Consider the following 26,476-nt stretch of genomic DNA (forward strand, 5'->3'; position numbering starts at 1 on the left):
CTCCTTTGGATAAAAGGCCAAGCTGCTCATTAACTTATATGAGGCATAGCTTATCTGAAAAAGTTTTACTTGCTTTACTTCAGTTTTTCTGGCTTCTTCTATGCTTCATCAAATTTTTTTACACATAGATGCAACTGTAATTCCTAAAAAAAAATAATAATGGAACTGTTGTGGAGAGAAGAAATACAGTAAGCTTGGGGATTGCTTTTCACGTGGAGTATCCATTAACTGTAAAATTCTAATAACAAAATTAGAGTTGATTAGCTGGTTGATTAATTATCTTCTAAAGAAGCGTTAATGTAAACATCTGGGGAAACATTCAGTGCATCTCCTGAATGCATCTGCAAGAAGTGGAAAGCAGCATTGAATGTCTGTACTGCTTGAATCCAGAGACTTTTACTGCCCATTACCATTTCCCTGTAGTAGGTTGCAGCTTCTTAATTGGGGTTCTGGCCATATCTGGCTTTTTAATTATTTAATATGCCACCTATGTTCCTGGTGCTATGGTAAGAATTCTGATGTCTAAAACTTAAAAGATTTCTTTCTATGAACTTTAACTCTTAGCAGATTAAGTTGAAAACAATTTAATGCAGGTGTAGGCCTTAAAACACGGATGGAAAAGCTCAAGGGAAATAAGAGATCCACCGTGTTTCCATAGGGGAAATTGCTAAATTGGAATGAAATTAAGCATTGTATCACAAGATATCTTTGTGAATATGCGTTTAAAGTACTTTTTAACTTGTATATGTATATTCTTGTAATATGGGTGCAGATGTAGTCTGCCATACAGCTTTCTTTATTAAGCAAATGTGTATTATTATTTTTTTTTTTGGGGGGGGGGGGTCTAATACTATGTTCATAAAGACAGCTTTGCTGTAAAGTTGACTGGGGATTTAGGACATATGTTTGTTTATTAATGGCATACTTTGTACTATATATATAAAGAAAGGCCATCAAAAAGTCTATTTCTGATTTGTAGTGTGAAGTACAGATCTTTAATAAAGTTTGTTTCTGTGCCAAATATTTGCTCATAAAGATATATGGGTTTGTGGGCAGCTTAGATATTCTGAGATTAAACTAGTGAAAGGAGGCAGGCTTGACTGCTTTGTTTATTAATACGCAAAAGCACTGTCTGAAAATTTTACAATAGAAGAGTAGTTCTAGACAGACAGCAAGGCACCACTGTGGGAGCTGATTGCTTCTATGCTTATCTATAAATATAATGAGCAATGTGTGAAAGATTGCTTTAAGGGCTGAAGTTTTCTAGTATATGATATGAAATACCAATCACCGCTTCAGAAAGTAGTTGAGAATACAGATTTCGAAATAGTATCCTGTCTTTAGTGGCTGTTTAAAGATACCAACTGAGAATTCCTTTTTTTTTTTTTTTAAAAAGACTTTTCTTTTTTTGGTATAACAGCTCTTGTGTGAGTGAGGGCTTTCTTAATTAGCATCTAACTCTGCATGCCTGATGAGTGATGAGGAACTTGTGAGCTCTTGAATAAAAGTTTATAGGAATGTTGCATAATCTAATATATGGGGCTGATCATCATCACCAGTACTTTGAATTAACCTAATTTATTCTTTGATATAATTTAAATTGTGTCCCTTTGGAGCCTGTTGGACAGCTCAATAAAGAGCTGGCTTCCCACATGACCAGTTCAACCCACAATGTATTTAGGTAATACTTGAAAGCTTGGTGATCAGCATTGTATCTGTTTTAACAGTATTGTTTTCTTGGGGAATTCTCTGACTTAACAATGAGCAGTAATTTATTCTGAAGAGGAAGTCTTTTGTAACATTAATTATGATTTTGAGACTTCAGTGTCTAATTTTCATACTCTATTAAACTTAATGCTGTGATAAATTCAACTTCAAAATTAAACTTTCTCTGAATCTTACGTAACATTAAATCATTGTAGTTGATGGTTTAAAAAACAAAACAAACAAACAAACCCCCCACACTTTACTGTATTTTCTCTTTTCAACCTGGCTGAAAATGCACACCATAATTTTTATAGGGGACCTCTATTCAGGAATGTTGTTCTATATTGTTAATATATAGGCTTAAAAGTATTGCATTAAAAAGTATTGCTTAAAAGTTTTACCCTACTGATGATGTGTTGCTGCACTAGTAATCCTCCAAAGGACACTACTTACAAAATTATTGTTCTGAATTTGATGCAACTCTTTTTCCAATAGGTGTATATTAGATGTGTTAGATTATATTGTTATAAACCTCAATGTTATGAGGTTGTGTGTCTGGTATTTATAAAGAGCTTAGGGATTTTCTCCAGAATCTAAACTGTCAGCTTATGACCTCTTGCAGTTTGTAAGTTGACTGGAGAGCCAGCAAACCCAAATGTGTTCAAATGCTACTGGTATTGCTGATGGACTGAAATGGAGGTCTTCCAGCAATGAGTCTACTTCCTGTTTTGTATAGGGGCTTTGACAGATGCAGCAAAAGCATCTACTGTGCAAGTCAGCAACATCCTGTTGCAGGTGCTTTGATCTCCTTGCATAGGGTCACCATGTGCTGTGGTTCCTCAGTGATGCTTTTTTTTTTTTTTTCTCTTCAAATTAAAGAAGGGGACTTCAACCGTAGACTTATGTCCTTAACTTTCCTGAATGCCAAAGGTGTTTGGGTGCTGGCTTGCTCAGCCATTGAGGGTGAGCCCTCTCAGATGAGGTAGTGAGCTCCACTGGAACAAGTACAGGCATGCTCACTGATACCTAGGGCTGCTGTTCAGTCTCAGCAATGAATAAAAACAGTGTTCTAAGATAAAAATCTTACTCTGCAAGTTTGGAGAACTGTAGTGAGCTAATCCGCAACAAGCATGTGTGATAAAATCCTGCATTGCAACCTGGGTTCCAAAAATATCTGAATTTTTCCCTATTGTTGCATACCTTATTTTTAGAATGTTAAGGAATTAATTGCTTTTGCTTTGTTTCCTATTGAAGCATGAAGTGCTTTGATTTGCCAAAGAAGTCATACTTAGAATCCCATGTTCACTGAGTCTTCGATCTAAAAAAGCAAGCCATTCAGTGAACTGTGATGTATGGCAACAAAGATGTAAGTTCCACTCCAGGTTTCTGATACTAGTTTGTGCTGTCCTTTCTTGTCATCTGCACGGATTTATCTATTCTATATTCCTATGCACCATCACTTGAGGTTTTTCATATCAAACCCATTCAGATGGAATACTGAATTGGATATTATGCATCAGAAGAAAAGAGAAAAGGATTTTTCAGAAGCAGTGATTAAAATACTACTGCTCTCCTTTCAGTTTCCATTTTTAGAGTAAGGGTGGCAGCTCTGGAATGAGACTGAATAGGGTATTTTTGTCTTTATAATGGGAAGGAAGCAGCTCATTCTGCCATGCTTTCAGTACCTGAGTCATTACCTGGGTGGAATGAAGCCAATAGTGGATCTTCTGAGCTAAAATAACAGATTACATATATACACAAATTATGCTTGTTTGTATGTAATCACTGCTTTATTACTTTGATTTTTCAAAGTTGACTGAATTGGTCAGTCATGTGTTCAGTTTTCACTCCTAACAGAAAATTCCTGCCCAAAAAATAACTGAACAACCTAATGGCAACTTTTCTGTCTCATGCAGACCTCCATGGCAGTTGAAATTATCCCGTGAAATACTTTAAAATTTGACATCCTTCATTATCATACCACTTGATTTTGTTTACATCTAAAGCATTTTAGATAAAGCAGAACCATGGCTGTCTGCAAATAGTCTTGTGAGGCACGTTACCATGCTGCTTGCTGTGAGTGATGTAAGCTTAGTTCGCTCTGATAAGGGCCATAGTTTTTCTGACTTGTACAAGCTATCAAACACAGAAGCCAAATTAATTTTGGACAAGCTGCCTCACAGTATGCCTTAAATTTATAATGTTCTGAAAGAAATTCAAGTGAATCACTTTGTGCTGTGCCATCTCCCCTCACCCTTCAAAATTCCCATTTAGCAGGTGCCTATGCCGTTTGTGCAGGCTACTCAGACTTTGAATCAAGTCTTGCCTGGAAATCCTTAGAAGGGAAAGGGGGAGGAGTGGTTGGAGGAGGCTATGGAGTGCCATAGTTTATCACTGTCTTCATTTCAGTTGTCTTTTTCTTTACTGCACATTTATATTGCACTCTGGTCTAGTGCTATTTTTGTGTTTACATCAAAGATGCATATATTTTAGTAATGCATCTGTATAGAGGGAAAGTAGAAACATTGCAGGAAATTTTCTGCCTTGACACAATCTCTTTTTTTGTGCATGCTTTTGTATTTGTGTTTAAAGTTTATGAAGTTATCTGCTTCCCTTTCCTCAGTTGTAACCCCTGGATCCAAGGAAACAACTTTTACTACACAATGGTTAATTAAACTTTTTAATTTAATTAAGTGAGATCAGTTCTGACCTGCAGTGTAGATGATGATTCTTGGAGGTACTGCATGTTTCTCTTGATTAAAATAGATTATTTGGGTCCTAGAGCTTTCATGGCGGCAGCAATGGCCCCTTCCTGACAACAGTGAAAGCTACTGAAGAGTAAGGAGTGTAAAGCAAGCAAGAAAAGAACACTATTTTCTGAGTTCATTGCGCATCAGGTTAAAGTGATGGTTTGTCCACTACAAAGTTTTCTTTTTCTTGGTGCATGGATTCTATCCCCAGCTGATCAGTTTGAACAGCCCCCAGTGACATCTAATAAAAACCCAACATTTTTTAAAGTTCCTTGTCATATAATTAAATACTGCTTAACAAAAGGCTTTGCAATCTTCCAGTTATATATGTGCATCAAAGCACAGATGTTAAATAAAGCTGGACTTTTTCAGTTCAATGATTGAATTAAAGCATTTGAAAGGAACAGAGGGAAAATGGTTTCAGGACAAACCAAACCAGATGGGTGAAGGTGGGAGTTATCTTTCCCATCAATTTCTTTTGGGTGAACGCAAATTTCTGGTCTGAAATGAGTGGTTTAACTTAAAAATTATTTTATAATGGTTTGACCTATATTAAAATATAGCTTTTTATTTTTAGATGAAAAATGTTCAATATTTTTTGCTTGAAAATGCTAAAACTGAGCTCCCATTATTTCTCCCGTCTGTTTTGGTTCAAGTTGATCATGCAATTTGACTGGAAATCACTAAAGGCTTGTTCTTCTGGGTAAACATTTGATGGTGAATTCATTATTTTATTTGGGGGTAGACAGGGAAGTTTTGTTGCTACACTGAATGCTTTGGTTTGCCTATTGTATGTTTGAATTCTGTTATGTTCATCAAGACTGATCTCGAACAGGGATTTCTAAGTTTCAGTTGCACTGAATGTCAGGTCTGCCCATGTCAAATTATACAAAAAATGAACCTGTCATACATCTTTATTTTAATTTCCCTGATGCTTCATTGGTGGAAATGAGTTTTGTCTCAACATTCTTTTAAAAAAAACTTATTGAGATACCAAATTACTGTCTCTTCCCTACATTGTGTACAGCAATACTAGATTTGGAAACATTCATTTTTTATCTCAAATGGAATTTTTGATGAGGAGATGTTAAATCTTTCAGATCAGCAGAAATACCCACTGCAATTCTAATTCTGGAGTCTCTGTTGGTAAGATGATAAAGGCAATGTTCACACACGCTAGTTGATGGAGCTATTTTGATCCCAGTCACACAAGTCAGTGATGACATGTGAATAAGTATTATTCACTTTACCTAGAGGCTGATGTGCATGGACATTTGGGAAGGTTAGTGCTGTGGTTACTGTACTGAATTTTGTAAGGCACTCTGCAAATAGGGATGTAAAAGAGCTGCGCAGATTGTTTCAAATAGCGGTGAATATTGTGGTTTTGGCTGAACACATTTTTGCCTTTCTAGATGAAAGCAGAACATAAGTTTGCTGGAAGCCAGAAGTTTTTTTTATGAACTCTAACAGTCTGGGGGGGAAAAAAAAAGTTGGCTCGAAGAAAAGAAAAATGAGATGAAAAAAATTAACTCCTGGAAACCAGTTTTTGCCTCTTGCAAGAATATCATAAATGCCTTCATTGTTCATCTGTTCCCATGTTCTCACTAAGTTTTCAAGTGGAAGACAACAGCACTCTGACTTCTGATGTCATAGGACAGGTAACTGAAACAGTACTTCAAGAGGCTCAAGTTTATCTAAGTACTGCTGCAGCTTGCTAGTGGGGTTTCACAGGATATGTTTTCTGCATGAGACCAGTCCTCTTATGTATATAGAAACATGACCGAGTTGCTCTAAGTCTAATCTGTGAACATAATTACTGTGGTTACAGTCCAAAAATGCAGTTATTAAAACAAATACAATGAGGAAATATTGATTAGCCAAATCAGGAAACAAAAATTTGGGTTATTTGTGTTGATGTGGCACTGTAGAAAACTGCACTGTGAGACTGAATCAACAGCTGTGCATGGGCATAGCTGTCCGAGCATGTTGGCAGGAATGGGATGTTGATCTTCAAAAAATCCACCCAGAAACAAAACATTTCAATAAATAAAAAGAGCAATGAAATGTGTAAGGATTTTATCCTGGAGCTGGCTACAAAAGGACTAGTATTTATTTGCCAGGACTCACAATGCATTTCTGAGACGCTGTTTTCCTTCAAAACAACCGAACCCTTCAATTTGCAAAAGACCCACAAAGAGGAAAAAAAGTGGTTATACAAGCAAGCTTTAATTATGTTTTTGACCCTTCTAACTCTCAGCTCCCATTGCAATATTGGAAACAGAAAAGCTTATTTTGACAGTGAAGCAGCAAAGATTCTTTTTTGTTACATTAGCACGATATCTCATTCAGGGAGCTGAGAGGGTAGGGCAGACCTGTTTAGCTGTGAGTAAGGGTATAAGGCCACTGACAGATGTCAGCTGCTGATTAAGTATAAAAATACCTTGATAGTGATTTAAAAAAGAGTTGGAAAAGGTGGATATCTGGTTTTGGAAAGTAATCCATGCGGAGGAAGGCCCAGCTGGATGTCAGTATTGTCCTTTTTAGCTAACAAAGGGGTTAATGATTGCTGAAGGACTATTATCAAATGTGGAAGTGAACAAGAAGAGGAGTGCAACAGCTGCATGCCATTTATTGCATCTCTGGTCACAGTCCTATTTCTGATACATTTATTGACTTGATTTCTCCATTCCTGCAAAATGTTTCACCTCTGTTTGCTGCAATATATTTTGCTCTATACTGGGATAGCACTAACACTTCTGTATTCTCTCTTCTGGATTCTTTCAATATTTCATTTTACAGAGCCTTCCTACATGCTTCTTCACAGGAATTTGTGTACCAAGTGCGCTTCCTTCTGAGCTGTCAATCTTCCTTCAGCCTCATCACGTCCCCTCCTTCTGCCATTGCTACCTGATCTAATCACCAGTCGCCCTACTGTGTCATGTCTGTGCTGTCTCCATGCAAGGCTACCTAAGACCCAGCAATGTCTTCCTCCAAATTTGCACCATATTAAATGTCACTTATTCCATTTACTGTTGGCCTGTGCTGAGAAAGTGGGTCATATATTTTTGTCTACATGTTTTTTCTTCAGTTCTGGTATATTTCAGCTCAACTAATTTGTCTCCTTTCCTGCCAAGTATCCTGTGCTTACAATGTCAATCATCTGTAAAACACCCAGGGTTCTCTCCCAAACATTTTCCAGCAAAAAATGCCTGAAAGCTGTTCTTCTAAGGAAAGATGTAAAAGTTGTGAAGTTGAGGAGGACAGATAATGGCTAGAAAGTTAAATAAGTAAATCTTGCCTATCTTTAGGAACTGGGGATGGGATGTACTAAGAGGAGTCTGGAATTATAGGTCTACTGGCTGAAGCTAAATTTCTTGAATTGTTATTGGAATAAAGTGTCCAACTTATTAAGCTCTTGAAATATGAGAAGTGAGAGTCAACATGGATTTCTAAGGAGCAAACTGTCAAATTAATTTTCTTTACAGTGACATAACAGGACTTGTGGAAAGCAGAGAAGCAATAACTTATCTCCATATTAGAAAGGTTCAGGGTAGTAGCCAATTATTCATTGTCCAAATTAAAAGCTATTGAATGGCAGCATGCAAGGTTCTGTCCTGTGTCTGGTGTTCTTTAACAACTTCAGTAAGAACCTGCTGTTGGTCTCCTCACTAGCATATTCACTGGATTTATACATGACAATTATGTTGGGAAAGGGGTAAGGGAGACCTGCAAGTACGTTGGGGAAATTGAGGAAAGGGTCTGAAAATATTTCTGTTGTAGCCAGCACTAATAAAGCATCATCTAAATTACTTCATAAAGTCTAAGATGTGGCACTTCCAGAAATGTGGCTCCTTTGGATGGAGGTCCTAAAAAGGTTACTAAAAATGATCAGAACTGCACTGAAGAATCGGAAAAGAATGTGCTTTGGCATAACCGAAGAGAATTGAGGAGAATGTCTTAAGATATAATTGTCCCCCAAATAGGAAGGGGAAAACTTGTCCTTTATGCCTGAGTGGATGGAAAGATATAATGGACTTAATCATAGCATGAGCAATTTAGTTTAGGCAGTGGGGTATGCTGCCATAGATGCCAGTACTGTAGGCTTTTAAGAAGAACTTGGACAAGTGTCTGTCAGGCATGATTTGTATAGCTGCATCTGCCTTGGGGTTGGTAGATGGACTTTATGCACTCTCTGAAATTCCCTTGTGGTTTCAAAATTCTATATGCTGTTAAAAATGTAGGGTGAAATAGAGATATTTTAGCTGAAAACAGTTCTATACATGGTATATGTGCAGAATAAAGGGGAAAACTGTCATTAGCCTTTTTGCTGATACTGTATTGGCCCACACCTCAGGAACAACATTAAACCCTTGTGGGTTAGGAGTATATTCTGACATGTTGCAGATGACATGTAGCTGAGAGAGGTTAGGCAAACCCCCTTGATGTTTGTGGGCAGCTGAATCCATGTTGTTGGCATGAACATATATTGATCTTCTATTGTAGCTGCTGCATTGATCTGAAAAGACAATTGAACTGTACAGTTACAACCTCTCTCCCTTCCACTTAATATGTGCTTCTATACTATGACATATCTGGATTAATCCAAATCTGAAGTTTGAACAAGTCTAAAGTTCAGAGTGGAAGCACAAAGTGTTACCTCTTTTTCCCTTGTACTTCAGGGGCCGATGCTAAAGCTTTTTGAATTTTTGAATGCACATTTAAAGTTCTGTTGTCTTGGGCCACTCCCATGCAATTAAGCTTCATGGATTTGGTAATGCTGATTTATGAATATTATAACTTCCATTTTTTTTTACCTTACTGTCAAGTGAATACAACTCAAAATTATTTTCTTCATCCGGGTCCATGAAGATCTACTAAGTTTAATTATCCCAAATTTGTATCATCTTAATGGTACTTGTCCAAACTTAACACAAAATCCTAAAGAATGATGAGGTGATGTAATGGTGTTAGAGATAGTATAAGAATTGATACTAGTGCTTGTCCCAATAGGAGTACCTTTCACATCTGTTATTTATGATGTGAAGTGCCACTGGGGACAGATCCAGTAACTATGTACATAGTAATGCCTTTAATTAGACTAACTGAATAAATATTGCACGCAGGCTTGAGGGATCTCATAAAAGTTTTACCCCTGTTGAAAAGGAAATTGGTGCAACTGGAGAACGATAACTCCAATAGGAACTGTACACTGGGAAGATCAATATCTCCGGACTTCTTGTGCATTGATTCTTGTGGCACTTATGGATAAACTTACAATTCCTCTCTGACCTTTCAGAAAAATCTTCCTGTGAACTTAGCTTAGGTATAAAACTTACTTGTCAGTCAAATGACAAATGTCAGATGACCTTCTGCTATCACTGTGCATATACCAAGGCTTTTTTGTTTGCTTTTTAAATCTCATTTCTTTTTGTAAGCACTACAGAGACTAGGTTATTGGAGCAGAAAATATCTTTACCTGAGACTATTCTGCCTCTCTTCTGGACTGCACTGCCTGCGGTATAAAGCTAAAGCTTGGGGGTATGAAGGCTTTGAAGTTAAAGCATAACAGCCTCTTTGTTTTCTCTGTTTTCCTTGCCATAAAGAGCGCATAACTGGAGTGACAGAGTTCAGTGAATAGATGCTTTACATGACTGCCTATTGCAACACCTGCTGGCAGCTGAGTGTGACACTGCTGCAAACCTCTACTCGTGGTGCAGGAATGGACACAGAAACCCCTTGTTCAACCTCATGCTTTATAATAGTCAGAAATATACATGTGGTGGGTTGCGTTTTCCTCATTCTTGAAGCCAGTTTTTCCATGTATTTCAGCCAAAGCAATACCTGCAGATGGTAAGACTGACTTTTCCGGCTCAGTACTTTAGAAGGAGGTATGGCAATACTACAGTCATTTTTTTTTTTAAGCTTGTGAGGCTGGTTTCAGTGTCCTTACAGTGGTCTGTAGGCTATTAGGTGGACAGTATATTAATAATATACAGTATTTGATTGTGCCTTGTAGCTTGTGTCTAGCTCAAGGTAGGGTGGAGGGGTGGGGAATGCCAACAGCTCGGGTTCCGGAAGGAAAGATAAAATAGAATTTTAACATTAGACCTCTTCTGTGTGGTTGTTGCAAATTAAGGGCTTGCTCTTTACTGTTGATTTCAGGCAAGGTGGTAGAGAAATTAAACTAACAAAAACCTTGAGCATTGAAGGTGGGCAGAAGAAAAAGTACACCTAAAATGGTGGAACCCCAGTAACCACTTGTATGCCATCCCAGACTAAGGCTTTATTAAGCTGTATTAAGTTTTTCCTATTATTGTTTGTATGTCTTAATCCATCAGAATCACTCTTAAACAGGTTAAAAGAAGTTTTTGTCCTTTGAACAGTTTTAAGAATTGCTTATGTAAAAAGCATATTACCCATCAAATTTTTCTTAATGTCAATTTTCAAATGGTAGGCTTGAAGAGGAGGATAAAAAGCAGACCTACTATGTCTTATGTAGTAAATACATTTGAGCTGTAATCTGAAAAAAATGCATTTTTTAAATATTCCAATTGTAACCCTTATTTTAACACTTAATATACTAGATTATCCGCAATAATTTAATATACTTTATACCCATGTCTTCTTTTTGCTTTTGAAAGCTTGATCTGAAGCAGCACTAGTGGCTATTTACATGACGTGTAGGCCAAACTCTTAATAAAACTAAAAGCTGAACACCATTATAGTATTTTGTTCTCTATTATTAATTGTGAGAGTTTTATTGGTAAGAACTTTATATTAAAATAATGAGAAAAATAAATCTATATAAATAAAGCTTGTGTATAGGAAAAGTGAAGAAAAGTAGGTCAGTGCTTTAGTGTGTTTTTTTTGCTACATCTTAAAGATTTTCCTCTGCAATGATTTGCTTGCACTTATTTTTAATATCATAATCCTTAAATTTATAATCCTCAATGATAGTTAATGATTGCTAACACGTGTAATTTTGCTCATCCAGTGTCAGTAGCACCAATGATATACTTGGTCATGTGTTTGTAAATGGCTGTCTGTTTCAGAGTCTGGTTATTTAAAGTGAATCTAATTTAATTATCAAACAGCAAATATACTGTCTGCAGAAGTCACTGACCTAGAATATTGCCTCTAAGCTTTTGAGCATGGCTGATAGTGCAGTGATGTAAAATGACATGAAAGCTGAAGACATAATTGCTCGTTGTGAATCTTTTTTCAGTAGCTAACATTATTCTGAAGATGGAAAGTGACAGCTATGTATTTTTGGCAATGTTTCCCTGTAGGAAAGGAACATGCAACCTACTTATTTTTGCTACTGCTAGGGCTGACTCAAAATTATATTCATAAGTTTATTTACTGACATTATGGACTGAGTTTTCAGTGATCTCTACTCAAATACTAATTTAGGGCTCTTGTAGTCTAGGTATGTAGTCATGCAAAATGAGATGTTAGAGGCTTATCCACAAAATATCACAGGAGTTATTCCTAGGAGCAGACACTGTGTTTTGGGAGCATCCAAAATAAAAGAAGTGAAGCATCCAAAATTCAGACGCTGCTTTTGACTATGTGGCCGCACAAAACTCAGAAATGCCATCTGGTGACAGCTTTACCTTCTCGCTGTCTGATGGAATCAGTGTAGTGCGTGTGTTCCTGTTGCTTGTAAATTTACACTTGTAGCTGATGGAAATGATACATCTGTGAAAACTTGGAAAGCAGCTAGTGAGCAACCTTACTTTAAAAAGAGATGACAAAATGCAGCATCCAACAATCTTAAAGTGAATGTGGAGCCTGTCTGTGCTTTTAAGCACACATTGCAGTGTTCTGTGCCTGTAAGCATACAGGCTCTGAGTTCACTTTTACACTGGCTGTTGCAGCTTCTGACAATGATTTAAAAAAAAAAAAAAAAACTATATGAGCTGCCAGTGGCCTAGCAACCTCCCGGTCTCCTTTATGTGTGATGCAGAGATACCAGCTTCGTTGCTCAGTGTGTTCAGAGGGCCTGCTGGGAGGATAGTGGCACCAGTGCCCATGCTCATTTAATTTTAATGACTACAAAAATCCTTAAAATATGGTCTATTGTTTGCAGACACTTCAATGAATTAGCTTTGTTTCAGTTCAGCAAAGGCTGATGTATCCTCATGGTAAGTAATTTTATCATGGGTATCCTGGGCTAATGTGATAACACGTTCATAGAAAATAAGGTAGGAAGATTCTCTTTCAGGAAAATGTAGCTCAGATGCTTTGTCTAAGTAGAGCACTAGTGCTAGGCATTAATACTTGTCAAAACCAGCAAAGGTATGCATCTAGGTTCTAGCCAAAAATATGTGTGCAGGTATGAGTGCTGCAGACTTAGATTATTCCTGACTAGTTAGCAACAGATGTAGTAGCACCCACAAATTCTCAGAATGAGATTTAAAGAAGTCAGGTTCCCACACAGTTAAGTCTCTCTCAGGAGGAAGAAAACTTACTGATTTCCATCTTCGAAAGCATGGAGTGTCTTAAGTGCCCATCTGCATCCACAACCACATTGAAGGGAGAATGGGTGGTGGAGGGTCTCAGCAGAGAGCAGGAAGGTTTTCAGCATTAATTTTTAAGTTGGCTTGTAACAGTCAGTTTGTGGTATTCACTTGAACAGACCTGTGGTTTGGTTATCTTACACTCGACGCACATTATCTGATTCCAGAAGACACCTCCAGTCAGCAGTTAGAAGTCTTTGTACTTATACCTGCAGTGTCTGAAATTTTGCTGAAAATCATCTCTTGTAAAGGCTGATACAGATCTGAAGTCAGCACATAGTTCTAGGCTAGACAAGGGTGTCAGCAAGCATGCTGAAAAGAAGCTCCTTCATATTGTGAGAGAAGGTATTTTAAAGACTCAGGTGGTGGTGTTTTGTTTTTGGCTTCCCCCATTTGTGCAGTGAGAGGCTTTTTACTGTTTTACTAGCTCTGTTTTTTACTGTTTTACTATCTCTGTGCAAGAAATACTGGAAACTGAAGTAAAGAGCACAATGTGAAAGGGGAGAAGAAACAAGTGCCATTGCTTCAAGCATGTACACTGGTGGTGTGGGAGCCATCGTCAGACGCAAACATGCTGTGAGCTCCTTCCACCCACGTACCTCAAGCTTCACGAAGCGAAGGAGACTGTCATGTGGTGGCAAAGGCCAGATTATCATAATGTGGGTGTGAAGTTTCTGCCCCAAAATACTCTCCTGCTTTGAAGCTCTGTATCTGTACCTGCAAGGCAGTTATCTGCACAAATGGAGGAGTTAGGTGTCCGAGTGCTGTGTGTCCAGGGCCACCCACAGTGTTTTTCCTGTGGGCAGAAATGCTCTCTGTAGGTGGGAACATGTGTTTTTAAAGTACATGTGCTTTTGTTTCTCTCGTTCTCCTCCCCCAAGAGTGACATCTACCTCTGACTGCATTTTTTAAGTGTAGGATGTACAGGACCCATTCTACTTTTATATTTCTCTTGCATGTTGATTTGCCAACCCTCAGCTTGTATAAATTGGCATAGTTCCACTGAAATCAACGTGTGCTGACTAAAACCAGCAGAGAATCTAAATTCATTAGTTAGCTGACCATGCTTCATGCAAATGTCTGGAATGATGTCCCCCAGTTGTTCTGGGGCTGTACATGGATCTTAGGCCATGGCAGCTTCTGTCTTTAAAGTACTGTCTCTTTCTTGTTTTCCTCCACAATTGTATCCTGAATATATATGGGACTTTTTTTTGTATAAATTTGGTATTCCTTTAGCAGTTTGTGGCTTCCCTAGTCTGCAGGGCAGTGGCTGCAGTGACTATGTCAGTATGTTAACCAGGGGCATATTGATAGAGGACGATGAACTGCATGACATTTAAATGTAAATCTATCATTGTGAACTCTAGGCTTGTTATGGCACAGTATTTTGAGGCAAACTGTAATTAGTACAGGATGTACTTTATGATAATTAGGAATGTTTTACACCTCAGATGGTGATGTTGACTTTAGAGGGCAACCACCTGGGCTAAGCTCTCACTAGCTAAAAATTAATATTTTTTTTTTTTTTTTTTTGTTTCAAAGTGTCTATGATAAGATATTTTAACTGCTTAATTACTGAAGAGTAGTTCCATGCAATCAAATCGCTTAATAGCATGATTATTGGTATAGCTTGCCATCCATGACAAATTATACTATAGTTTAGGTAAATAGTTTATGAATAATGTAGTTCATCCTGAATGCAGGGTGAAATTTCTCCACCTTAATGGCCAAGGGAATGTTATTTTCCAGGTCTCTTGCCTCTTTGTCTGACTTATTCTGAACACTGGTACCCTAGAACTGTGGTACCTGGTCCATTTTGGATTTGTCTTTTATCTAGACCTAGTGTGGCATTTCTAATAGAGAATAACAAAAAAACATGCACAATTTACTTGCACCTTCAGGTTTCATGAAAACCTTTTTTTACAAACTTGATAGTTTAAATTAAAAAAAAAAATCAAAAACTTTAGGGCTAACTTGCATGCAGCTGTAACTCACGAAACAAAATCAGGGAAGGCCAGAACATGTAGTGTCCCTGCATATTCTGGCTGCAGAGTTGGGGGACTTAGTTCTGGTTTACTGACACATATGGACAAAGGTTTTTTGTTGTTGTTGTTTTAATTCATAGCTTTTGTGGATGCTCCTACATTTGGAGTCTTGCCTACATTAATGGGTATCAGTTCAGATCCAGACCTAGGAGGAGAAGACTATTTGTAGTTCCAATGACACTATGAAGGCAGTGATGTAATCAGTGAATGTAGAAATTGCACAATTCTTTCAGTCTCTTTTATAATAAACATATATTTAGAAGTTCTGTAATTTTAATACTGGCCCCGATTCCTCCTCAGATCAATTTTTCTTAAATTAAAAAATAGACCATAGATACGTTTATGCCAGGCACACTTGCATATTCAGTTTGTGATTATTTTTCCTTTCAAAGTGAAGGATCTAACATGGTGATGTAAAATACTGAGCTTGTAAATAGATTTTTCAGTGCAGACTACAGAAGGATGTTTATGAGAAAATGGTCTTGCTCCTCATCTTTCTTGGAGGGACAGTTAAACAGAACACTGTAATATGAAAACAGAAGAGGATACAATAATGCAAAATAGTTGCACTAACTTACATTTAATAGATTTCTTATTGAGTAGTTAACTTTTTTAATCGAATTTTAGACTTTCCCTTTATTTAAATTGAGACAGTATCCCCAACATCTCCCAGTTGTGACAAATAGCAAATGTTTCTGATGTCTATGTATCCTGGAAACATAGCTCATTTGTAAGTGAGGGGGAATGTCTTTAAGCTCATTGAAAAAAAATGTTGGTTTTGTAGTCATTCTTTCCATTGTCCCTTTTGAAGTCTGTACGAGACTTTTAATTATTTAAAAAAAAAAAAACAAAAAAAACAGGTGTGTGGACTAGATGATCCTTGTGGGTTCATTCCGTGTATGCTGCCATGGTTTCTACTTTTTCAAAAGCTAGAGTTTGAATTAGAGTTAGAAATTTCTAAGTTCAAAAAATGGCAAGTGTTGCATTTCAGGGGGATGAAATAATCTACTTCAAATTAGGAAAACTTGTGGACAGTAATATCTACGGAGTAATGTTAGATAAATTTAAATGTGTTAAGTGCATAGTGCCATTACAAATGCTATTTTTGGCTGGAAACGATCAGTAGTTCCTTGTAAAATAAGGAGACGTCAGACTATTTCAGTTGGCCTTGGCTGGGCTGTTTGGAACGCAGTCTGCATATCTGGGACTTGCACTTAAGTAGGATGCACAGGAAGACTTGAAACAAAAATGAGGAAAAAAAAAAAAGAAAACTAGAGACAAAATTATACAATGCTAAGTAGAAGCAAGGGCAGGATATAAATATTAATCTGGAGTGATGTAGTGGACTACAACTCTAGAAGGAAACAAAAATAAATATCAAATGAAAAGAAAAAGGGGATGGTCAGCAAGATGGAAAATATGGTGTTCACATTAGGGAAAAGTCAATTACAAGATTACATTTTTTTCTTCCCTAGAACAGGACATGACTGGAAGGCAAGATCATCTAGATATGACTTCCAACCCAGCTACAGACTTATATTTATCTCCTTAGCTTACTGTATGTCACTTGGCTATTTGTAAAGGAAGAAATTAGTGTGATGATGTTTGGCTGTGCCAAAGCCTAACATTTCCATCCTGCTATGGTCCTGAGTCACAGCTGATTTCTGTTGTAGGGATTCAGTTGTTTTAAAGGTAAGACTACCTGTTCTTGTGTACTTACTGAACAGAAGTTGTAGACTTGATGCTAAAATTGTTGGGATAGATGTTTTCAGTCATCCTATGCCAGAAGTCAGGAAAAATGCATGGACATTTGGAGATAACTAAAACCTCAGTGACTGCAAACCTAATAGCAGCCCTTTGGTACCACCTTTTTTGTCTTCAAGCACTGGGAAACAGTGACTGATCTCTTATGTACGGAAACTATGTTCCTTTACCTCCTCTTCCACTGCTGCCGTGAAGCTAGTGCTCCTATTATGTCAAGGCCCATTGCATTTGCTGTAACTTTGATATGCTTGACCTAAAAATATTGCTGTGAGTGAATTATTTACAATGACACCGAGGAGCAATTTTCTAGAAGGTCTCTGTGGCCCGTGGGCACTGCAATGGGTACATATGTCTTCTATTTCCAAAAAAAAAAAAAAAATCTGAAAATGACCATGAAACCTCTCCACAGTATTTCACAGCTGCTGTTACTGCCGAGATCACTCTTGCTTTACGGTGTAAGGAAAGCCTACGCAAGCCAATGTCTGTTGTTGGGTGTGGAGTAATGACATTGCTTTGTCAATAAGCTTTCTGTAAATTACTGTTCTGCAGACATTTTAGTTATCAAGCTGTATGAAGTATATATCTGTTCGCTAAGGAGACTTTTTAGTCTTGATAAGAAAATGTGACAAATAACTGAAAAAAGTTATACTTTAAAGAGTGGGGAAAAGACTGTTGCTGTTGAGTCTATTCTTCAGAAACTGGTAAAAGCTTGTTGTCCAGTTGAAAATATTTGTTATATCCTTGTAATGTCTGTGGGCCAATTATCTGTGCCTGGGTTGATGCTGACTGAAGTTTCTGCAACCTGTTATGGTATGGCATGAATTGTTGCTGTTTAATATTTAGTCAACATAGGCAACGAAATCACTGTAGAAATTTTTGAACAAGTAAAGCATTTGTTTATTTTGAGGAAGAGTATTGTCAAAGCAATCAAAACCAAACAACAACAAAAAAATTATTTCCACCCTCCCTGCATTGGAATCTGTCCCTACACCAACTGTAATTGTTCAAGCATTATCAGTTGCAGCATGAATGGCTTCTGTATGCATTTTTTTTCTTCTACTTGAAGGTGATTACGTGCCAGGACACTTTCTTTCCAGTGCTGTCAAATTCCACAATCTTCTATTACTGAATTATCTTCATGTTTATAAATGCATTACACAATTATAAGTAGCACTGATAAATGTCTTGCAGAAAAAAAGTCTTGGTTTTTATTTCGATAACAAATTTTGATGCATGCTGTTGCAAAACATACCGGCTGCAACTTACCTTGAAAGTTCCTCCTTCTAGATAGAACATATGAGTCCTGCTTTTGGTTTACATACTGCACGAAAGGATCATACTAATAGTAATTTGGGTTCCCATTGCTGTGTAGAAATGAGTAGACCTAAAGATAAAGGCTTATCTGTAGGGTTGCTTGTAGTGTAGCCGTACATCCATAGCTACCCTTCCTTTTAGTACTCAACTCTGCTGTTTGTGACCTCAGTAGAACTCTGCAGGTTCTTCTCTAACAAATATTAGAATACAAAAACAGTATTCCCAACCATCAAATAATATCCACACAGTTCTGGTGTTTAATGTAATTCATTATTGTGGCTCTTGGAGGAACTGATTTTTTTTAATGTAAGTATCAGTCTTGCGTGTGATCAAGGACTGATCATTTCCGTGATTGAAATATATTTTTATAATTTAACTAGGCCAGTTTCCAAGTTCAAGAAGCCAGTACAAATGTATCCGCCTGTGATAGCACTGATGCTTTTATCCTGTTTAGCAGTTGCTATATGATAAAACCTGGATAAAACAAGCAAGTACAGTGAGCAAGAGAACTGTGTAACTGAGGTGCTGAAGATACTTTCTAAATAACAAACTAAAGTATTGTTATGAGATCTCCCCCCCCCCCCCCTCCATTAGAAGAGGAAACAATGAATGCCATGTGATTACTGAACTTCGGAAGCAATCCCTACTGCAGAGTATCAAAATTGTGCTGTTTGAAGGCTGAACTTACCTTAGATGACTTCTGAAATGTAGATAGGTCTCAGTGTGTGTCTGACTGGATAAACAAGGGTTTTAAAGAAATAAGGAGAAAGCAGCGAGCTTTAACTTTGTTTATTTTCTTCTTATTATTAGCAGTACTAAGTGTGACATTGGTACCTGAAGTATACAGTAATTTTACAGTGTAACTGTTTATTGTTCAATTATAATTATGGATATACATCTATTTTTGTAATCCCTCTGACCAGTAGAAAAGGTAAATCTAACATTTGCTAACACCGTTTATTTAGGTGCATAAGATTAATTTTATACAGAACTAATTTTTTGATACATCAACCGTCTATTTTAATTCCAGCTTTCATTTCTATTTTTGTCTTGACGAGTATAAAAGCCATTTTTGTGAACTGTTCCACAATGCCTAGTTTAAATGAGATTTAAATACCCTTTCCTCCTATGCTGAATCTCGAGGAGTGCATATACACAAAGTTCCTTATTATTTGCTTCTACATACATACTAAACAAAGATTTTTATGATTTCAACCATGCCAAACCCTGCAAGGACAATATTCCAGAAAAAGGCAGCAGTGTTTTTTCAGTCAACAGAATTAAACACTTAAAAAACAAGGTAGTGAAAATTGAGTATCCTCAACTATTTTTTGACCAGAAAAAATGTAGCCTATAAGAAGTGTTTGCTTCTTACTACTCCTTTCAGAGCTGATGTTCCTCTCAATGGCAACTGTAAAATGTGGGGCCACAGTTGCATTCATTGTTCAGTGAGCTTGTCCACATAGTTAAACCCACCGACAGCAATGAATGTTGATTGTGACCTTTTTTTGTAAAGCTTGGCAGGGTGGGAGAGAAACCTCATGTGCTGGTTAGGTTTCTATCTTCGGTGTGAAGGCCTGAAAGCATGAAGTAAGGAGGAGGATGGTTAGCTGGAGGGTACAATCAACGGTCGATGGTTTTCACTTTAATTCCAAACTCACCGACAGCGTTGAATGTTCACTGAAGCAACCACTACAACAGAACTCCATTGACTTGACAGCGTCCTTAAATGTCTGAAAGGAGGGGGGAAAATCAAAATTGACACAATCATTTTAATCATACAGATGATGCAATTTCAGTCATTGTTCTCTTACCCATACCAGCACCCTTTTCTGCCCATCCTGTTTCAACCTTCGTGCAAGAAGCTGGCAGTTTTCCAAACATCTTTCTAGGAAAAGAAAAGACAATTTCACTTATTCAAGCTTTAACTATATACATTGGACATCGAGGCAGAAGTGGATTAGTGTAGTATGTTATATTACAGAACTGAACTTTATAGCAAACCGAAACACAAGATCCCATGTATTAACAGATCTGGCCAAGAACATTATGAATTGGTGTTACCAATTATAATTTGCCCAGTAGAGTAAAATCTATTCTGCTGATGTTCTCCTCTTGATATTACATTGTGGTTTTATGTTCTAAATTTCTGTTCATATGTTTTCTAGGTGTCAACATGCTGTCCATATCCAGAACATGATCACTATGCAGTAAATTACACAGTAAAGTTCATAATTTCCACAGTAGCACAGTACACTTTTTCTTTTATCAGGACTTTCCAACTAAGTTCTCATCTTCCTTGGTGTGCATGTGAATAGCATGTATATAAATATAGACATATAGGATTTAATGTAACAAGGGCACAACAAGGTAACAGAGGTATTTTACCTTATTTGTATTTATAAGCTGTTCTCCTGCAGAAGGCTGTTCTCTTGTAGCTTTGGTCTGAATTCCTTTGTTAGGGCCGCTCTTAGATTGTTGCATTGGAAACTGTGACTGATACATTGGCTTCTATGCATTGGTACTTGCTAAATCTATTACCAGAGGACAAAGTAGTCCTGTACTCTCTCATTGATTTCTGCATTTAAAAAAAGCACTTTATAAATGTGTTTTGTTAAATTTGTTTATAGTTGCATAAAGGTAACCAGCACTAAAAGAGTGCAGTCATAAGTGTGCTGCCTGTATATATTTTGTAAGCAAATGATGAGACAAGGACTTTGTCCAAGCTGTTCCTTTCAACTAATTATTCTGCATTTACAGATATGTATTACTTTTTATAATTTAACTCACCTGTATTTCTATCAAATGTATCCAAAATACAGTAATTAGTACAGCCTGCTGGAAAACTACACAAGAATGGAATTACGATCCTCCGTAAAGGAGAAACTTACACATTTTGCTTAGGAATGCTTCTGTGATCATGAGTATCTCTGAATTCCAACCAACTGTGCCATGAGCCCCTAATTTGCTGATACAGCAGCAAACATCCCATGCTGCTGTGGTACTTTAGCTCTAAAATTTGGTTGTTGTTGTTTTTTTTTTGTTTTTTTTTTTTTTCTCCCATTTATTTGTACTGGCTTTATCACAGTTTAACTCCACGGATGTTAGGAAAAGAGTTCTTTTGCACCAGCACAAGCTATGAGACAATAAATCTCTTCAACTCCGTAGTCTTCTGTGCATCTGCATCTGTTCAACATTGTTCTAGCAAAATAAATAGACTAAATAAACAGACTCTATGGTTTAGGGTCACTCATGTTTAACATCCTCCCTGTTGTAAGCTTTCCTTCTGTATGCCATTTCTTTTAGTACTTATTCCTATGCTCTTATTCCCTGCTTCCCTCTGTCACTTCATATTTCAGTATGAGGTCTTGCCCGGCTGATACCTGGCAGTAGGATGGGGTGTAGGGGAAGGAGAGTAGCCGTGTAGAGCTTATGACTGGGTGGATTGCATCTTAAAAATAATTACTTTCACAGGTTGTTATTATTCCCTCCCAACCCCGTAATGGGAAAACCTCAGTATTTCCTTGGTTACCTAGCCTCTGTTGAAGAGGGCTGAAACTTGTAAGTACAAAAACACACACACACAAAAAATTACTCCTGAGCTCCAGCCATCGTTCCTGATGTGTGCAGGTTATGCAGGGTAAAAATGCTTTCATCTTCTGTCATCTGGTTTTAATTTTATTTTTTTTTTTAAATCCCTTACTGGGCTTAGCTAGCTATTACAAATGCCAGCTTTATTTTAAGTTTTATTTCAGATCTGCAGGCTTATGTGAACATTCAGATTGGATGTGTGTTTTTTTATTTAAGGTTAGTAGGTCATAAATAAACCAAAGCACTTTCCTTGCTATGAGCAATAGGGTCATGGTGTACATGAAATATCGCTTTAAAAAAAATTGGAACCTAACGTGAATTGACAGAGGTACATGAGGAACTAGTTCGTTGTGTCGCTGTAAAGGCCATAGGGATTTGGACTGCCAGAGCTGCCTGTTTTAGGAATAGATTAGATATCCTGTCTGATGACCTGTACTTAATTTAAGTGACTGCCTTTGCCAGCACCTTCCAGAGGGCAACTGTGTGAAGTAGAGCATCTCATCTTCAGTCCTTTCGCTCCTCTTGATGGCCTGACCTAAATTGAAGATATGGGTGTTGTGCTGCACAATTACTTCACTAGCTACATGAGCTGCATCTTCAGTTCTAATCAGTTAGCTTTTTCTATTTTGACCTTGGTATCTTGAATCAAAAGACAAATCTTCAATGTCATTATACTGGTTAATAATGGCAGCTAGGTTTTGGTTCTACACTATGCCCGTGTTTAACAGCTGCTTTTTGTGAAACACTGAATTCCCCCTCTGCTTAGAAATCATGGCTGGAGCTGTGAAGTGCTACTCTGCCATGCTTGTTGCCCCACCTCTTCCTTTTTCTTCCTTCTCCTTCCCCTGTGTTAGTAGCTGCTTTAATATTTTTAAGTCTTATTGCTAGTCCAGCAGTGCAGTCCTTTAGGAACAAATACTTAGGTGAACAAACAGATCTCAGGTTTGTTTGTTTGTTTTTCTTATTTTAGATAAGTTCCCTAATGTTGCATTAAAATAGTCTGTATCAACATAATTATATGGTAGGTACTTTGCCTAGTTTATAACACTTCTTTCTTTTGTTGGCATGGAATTATTACTGGAAATTGGAATTAAGACTTTTTGAAGGAAAATACTCATTGGTATCTAAAGAGGACAGCAGAACGATAGTGTTAATACTTCTATTGCAGCGTTATCATCTCATGCATACAATTCTTGGCTACTTCCACTTTCCAGTTGCCCTCTCCCACAGTCTGTCAACAGTCTTCCAGTTATACACTTGGGCAGGAAGAAATGCAATGCATGGATGTATTTTCAATTGTTGCAAAAGTGAATTCCAGTGGTATTTTCTAAAAATGGCACACACATGGGATCAGACACAGTGTAAACTGACACATTGATATCAGTGGCATCTGCCTTTACACCAGCTGGCAAATGAACTGATGCTTATTTGAAAAAAATGAAGTAGAATGATCACTCATCAGTTTTCTACATTTTGCTTTTTTTGTGATCGTCTTTATTAAACTCTTCTCAAATGCTAAATCTTAATGTTGTATCAACATTTTACCTGTGGTAAATTAACAATGATACTAAATCTTACTGTGCATTGACAGTGTGCTTCCACCAAGAAGAATTAAATCCATCTGACCTGTTACTAGAGATTCCAAGTTATTCTTGGATGTCTTTGAATTATATGCTGAAGGTGAAGATTGTTCTTCCATAAAGAGGAAGGTCTTCACCTGACAAAATGAAAAGTGTTTGTTTCTTCTGTGGTCTTGAAGACGGCAAGAAGAGAATCCATTAAGCTTCACTGTAATCTAAGACTCGTACTATAAATGCTAGCTGCAGTTGTTTCTATGCTGCGTTGGAGGATAGCATCAGCTCTTACTTAGGCGGTAATTCTAAAGGCCATGTTTTTCAAGAAATCCAACCAGACAATCACAATGTTTTTGCATTGCTGTCAATCTACAGAATTGTGGTAACATCTTCATAAACCTCTGCTGAAAAAAGATGTTTTAGGGAGTATTTCGCCATTTCTGGAGAAAAGTAGCAGCTGTATAATGTCTTGAAGCACAAGTTCATGCCAGCCAGAGACAGGAGAGAAAACTGTGGCTGCTCTGTTTAAATTCTGTATTCTGCAGGGCTGCTCTTCTGTACATAATGGTATAGAGAAATATAAAGTTATGCAGAATTATCCTGGTTCTCCTCCGTGGAAGGAGGGAGGGAGGAGGCGGGGGAATCCATCTTGGCACACCAAAAGCATTTTCAGAGGAGAAATAATCCCATAACTGTTCTTAAACCAAACTAAAAGTTGTATGATATGCATACCTATCACAATGCCCTCTTGGAGTTCTGGTCCAGAAAGCAGTACATCTCCAAGCCTGCTAGTTCATATATTTGTAGCCTTTGACTAAGTATTTAGTAAGTCTGTTATCCAGAAACTGACTGTGCTTTTGAAATAAAATCCATCAAATAACATTACATGTTTACAGCAGACTGAAGTGGGATGCTGATTAGCCAAGCTAATTTAGGAACAGAGCAAATGTGAGGAGCAGCAGTGATATTAGTCAATCAAATATTTGATTGCATTTCCAGAAATAATTTAGTTTGTTTTGCCCATTGGAATTTTACCTGATTAGTATTTTTGTTAAATTTTGGTACTAACAACATTTCCAAAGCAAAATTTTATGTTTAAAAAAAAAAAGAAAATACCCAAGACAACATGGGCTTTTTGCTTACTGCATTAAACTTACTGTACCTCAATCAAAATAAATTGTTCTTATTTATCAAATCATAGCTACGCTCATATGTTCTAAGCGCTTATATCTGAGCAATTAAGTCTGACTCTGTAATTTAAATGAGCGTTACTTCATATTGTTGGTTCTGGTGGGGGAAAAAAATTACACTTTCAAACATACAGGATTGCCACTCTAGACCTATAAGCTTTGCTTTTTATTTAAAGCCAAGAAATTGTTGAACATATTCTCATACTGCCTGTAGTTTCCCAGTCTTCTTGGACAACAATTCTCGACTCTTTAATACTGGAACACGTTACTATTTATGGAAGATATGCACATATTTAAGTGTCCATAAATAATATGCAAACATCTGTTTTTAAAATCACTATATGGACTATGCTAACTGTTTTTTACATTAATAGCCATCAAGTAGTGCTCACCTACCGATATTAGCTTAAACTTCAATATTTTAGCAAACAGTAATGTAACTTTTCAGGCAATGTAAGTCAAACAGTAGAAATTGCAAACAGTCTGGCATAAAGTTCTCTGTGGCCTGTACCCAAAAATGTCTAACAGAAGTTGTAGGATAGATGGAGTAAATATTAAGAGCAACATGATCAACTTGGCTAAAACACAAGAGGTTCTGTTAGTAATTCACTGTGCTACTTACTGCCTTTGAAGGGGATTTCTTACCCTCCCCCTGCTTGTGAAAGCCCTAAACAGGCACCCTTTTCTTATTTGATGAATCTGGATTGTATGTAGAGATCTACATTTTTGTCTTGGTACTATGATATATTTCCCATGTGATCCTGCAGGCAAGATTTGAAGGCCAATAACTGTTAAGCTGTGCTCTGAAAACATATGGTATGTGTGGAAACCAAGACTGCATACAAGTTAAAATGTAAGCTGTGGGAAAGACAATATTGTATGATAGGATGGGTGCTAGATGAAAAGTCAGGAGTTTTTGTGTTCCAATTTTCTTTTTTCTTCTGTCTCAATGTTACTTTTTTTTTTTTTACATCAAGTCTTTTTCAGTTATAAATAGATTTTTATTTATTTTTTTTTTTTTTCAGGATTTGTCCTCTATAGCTTTTATTTCAAGCATGAATTTGGTTGTTGTAGGTAGCATGACTGGGTTGACTGGTTGGGTTTTGGTATCTGCTGCTTTGTCTCTATTTAATCTGCAGGAAGGGAGACAATAGTTTCAGGCTGGACTTATAAATGTCAGTATGGCAACTGAATTACCATAGGATGAACGTCTAAAAAAAATGGAAGTAAGCATTCAGTAATACTAAAAGTTGATTACCACTGTAGTCAACTATTAAACAATAGATTACAGTCCTTTAACTGCGGAAAATGGATGATTACTTTTAACTTACCTTGGTCCTTGCCTACTAAACCTCCTGATTTTAAAGAAAAAACAAAACAACAAAATCTCCGCTTCAGAGCAGATGAATGTAAATACCAGCCTTAGGTTTTAAGGACTATTTCAGTACAGTATATGTTTTTTTAGGTTCTTCACAGTGATTATGAAATACATATATTCAGAAAAACGTGATTGGGACTCTTAAAACATTTTGTTTTATTTGTGCTTTAAATTTTTTTTAATTGTTATTGAAAAAGGTGCTGCTTGAGTGCAGTTAGCTTAGGGATTCTCCATGTGCCTGTATTTCGCTCAGCCAGAGCAGAGTGCAGTTCCAACTGGCTTTAATATCCCATCCCCCCTCTTCTCTGAGTCACCATAGGAATGGACTGTGAGAATTACCAAATTCAAATAATTATGGTCCTGCCGCACAAAGTTTCTTTTGATCAAGAGCAAGTCATTTGAACCCTAATGTTTAGTGGGTAATACTTACAGCCTCATAAAAGTGTAGTGATGGCTGATATCTTATAGTGCTTTGAACATGTGAAGTGCTATATAAACAATATAGGGCTATTGCACACAACTGAAGCCATTAGCATTTGAGGCACCCTGCCCCAGGCCTTTAGAGGGGGAATCACATCCTCACTGGAAGAGAGGCACCTTTTTGGGTTCTGCACCTCCACTTTTGGTTTAAGCTTTAGGAA

The 26,476-nt window shown here is 37.2% G+C and overlaps 1 long non-coding RNA gene across 1 annotated transcript in view; it reads right to left on the bottom strand.

Moving 5' to 3' along the window:
* Positions 1 to 18,929: 18,929 nt before the first annotated feature.
* LOC311212297 overlaps positions 18,930 to 26,476 on the bottom strand; it is a 64,852-nt gene continuing 57,305 nt past the window's right edge. Inside the window, exons 3-5 of the long non-coding RNA XR_014618689.1 lie at positions 19,917 to 19,990; positions 19,764 to 19,835; positions 18,930 to 19,679 (exon numbers count right to left, since the gene is read on the bottom strand). This is a non-coding gene — a long non-coding RNA (uncharacterized lncRNA). The remainder of the gene's footprint in view (positions 19,680 to 19,763; positions 19,836 to 19,916; positions 19,991 to 26,476) is intronic.

This window comes from Netta rufina (genome assembly GCF_964035555.1).
Source record: "Netta rufina genome assembly, chromosome: 8".
NCBI lineage: Eukaryota > Metazoa > Chordata > Aves > Anseriformes > Anatidae > Netta > Netta rufina.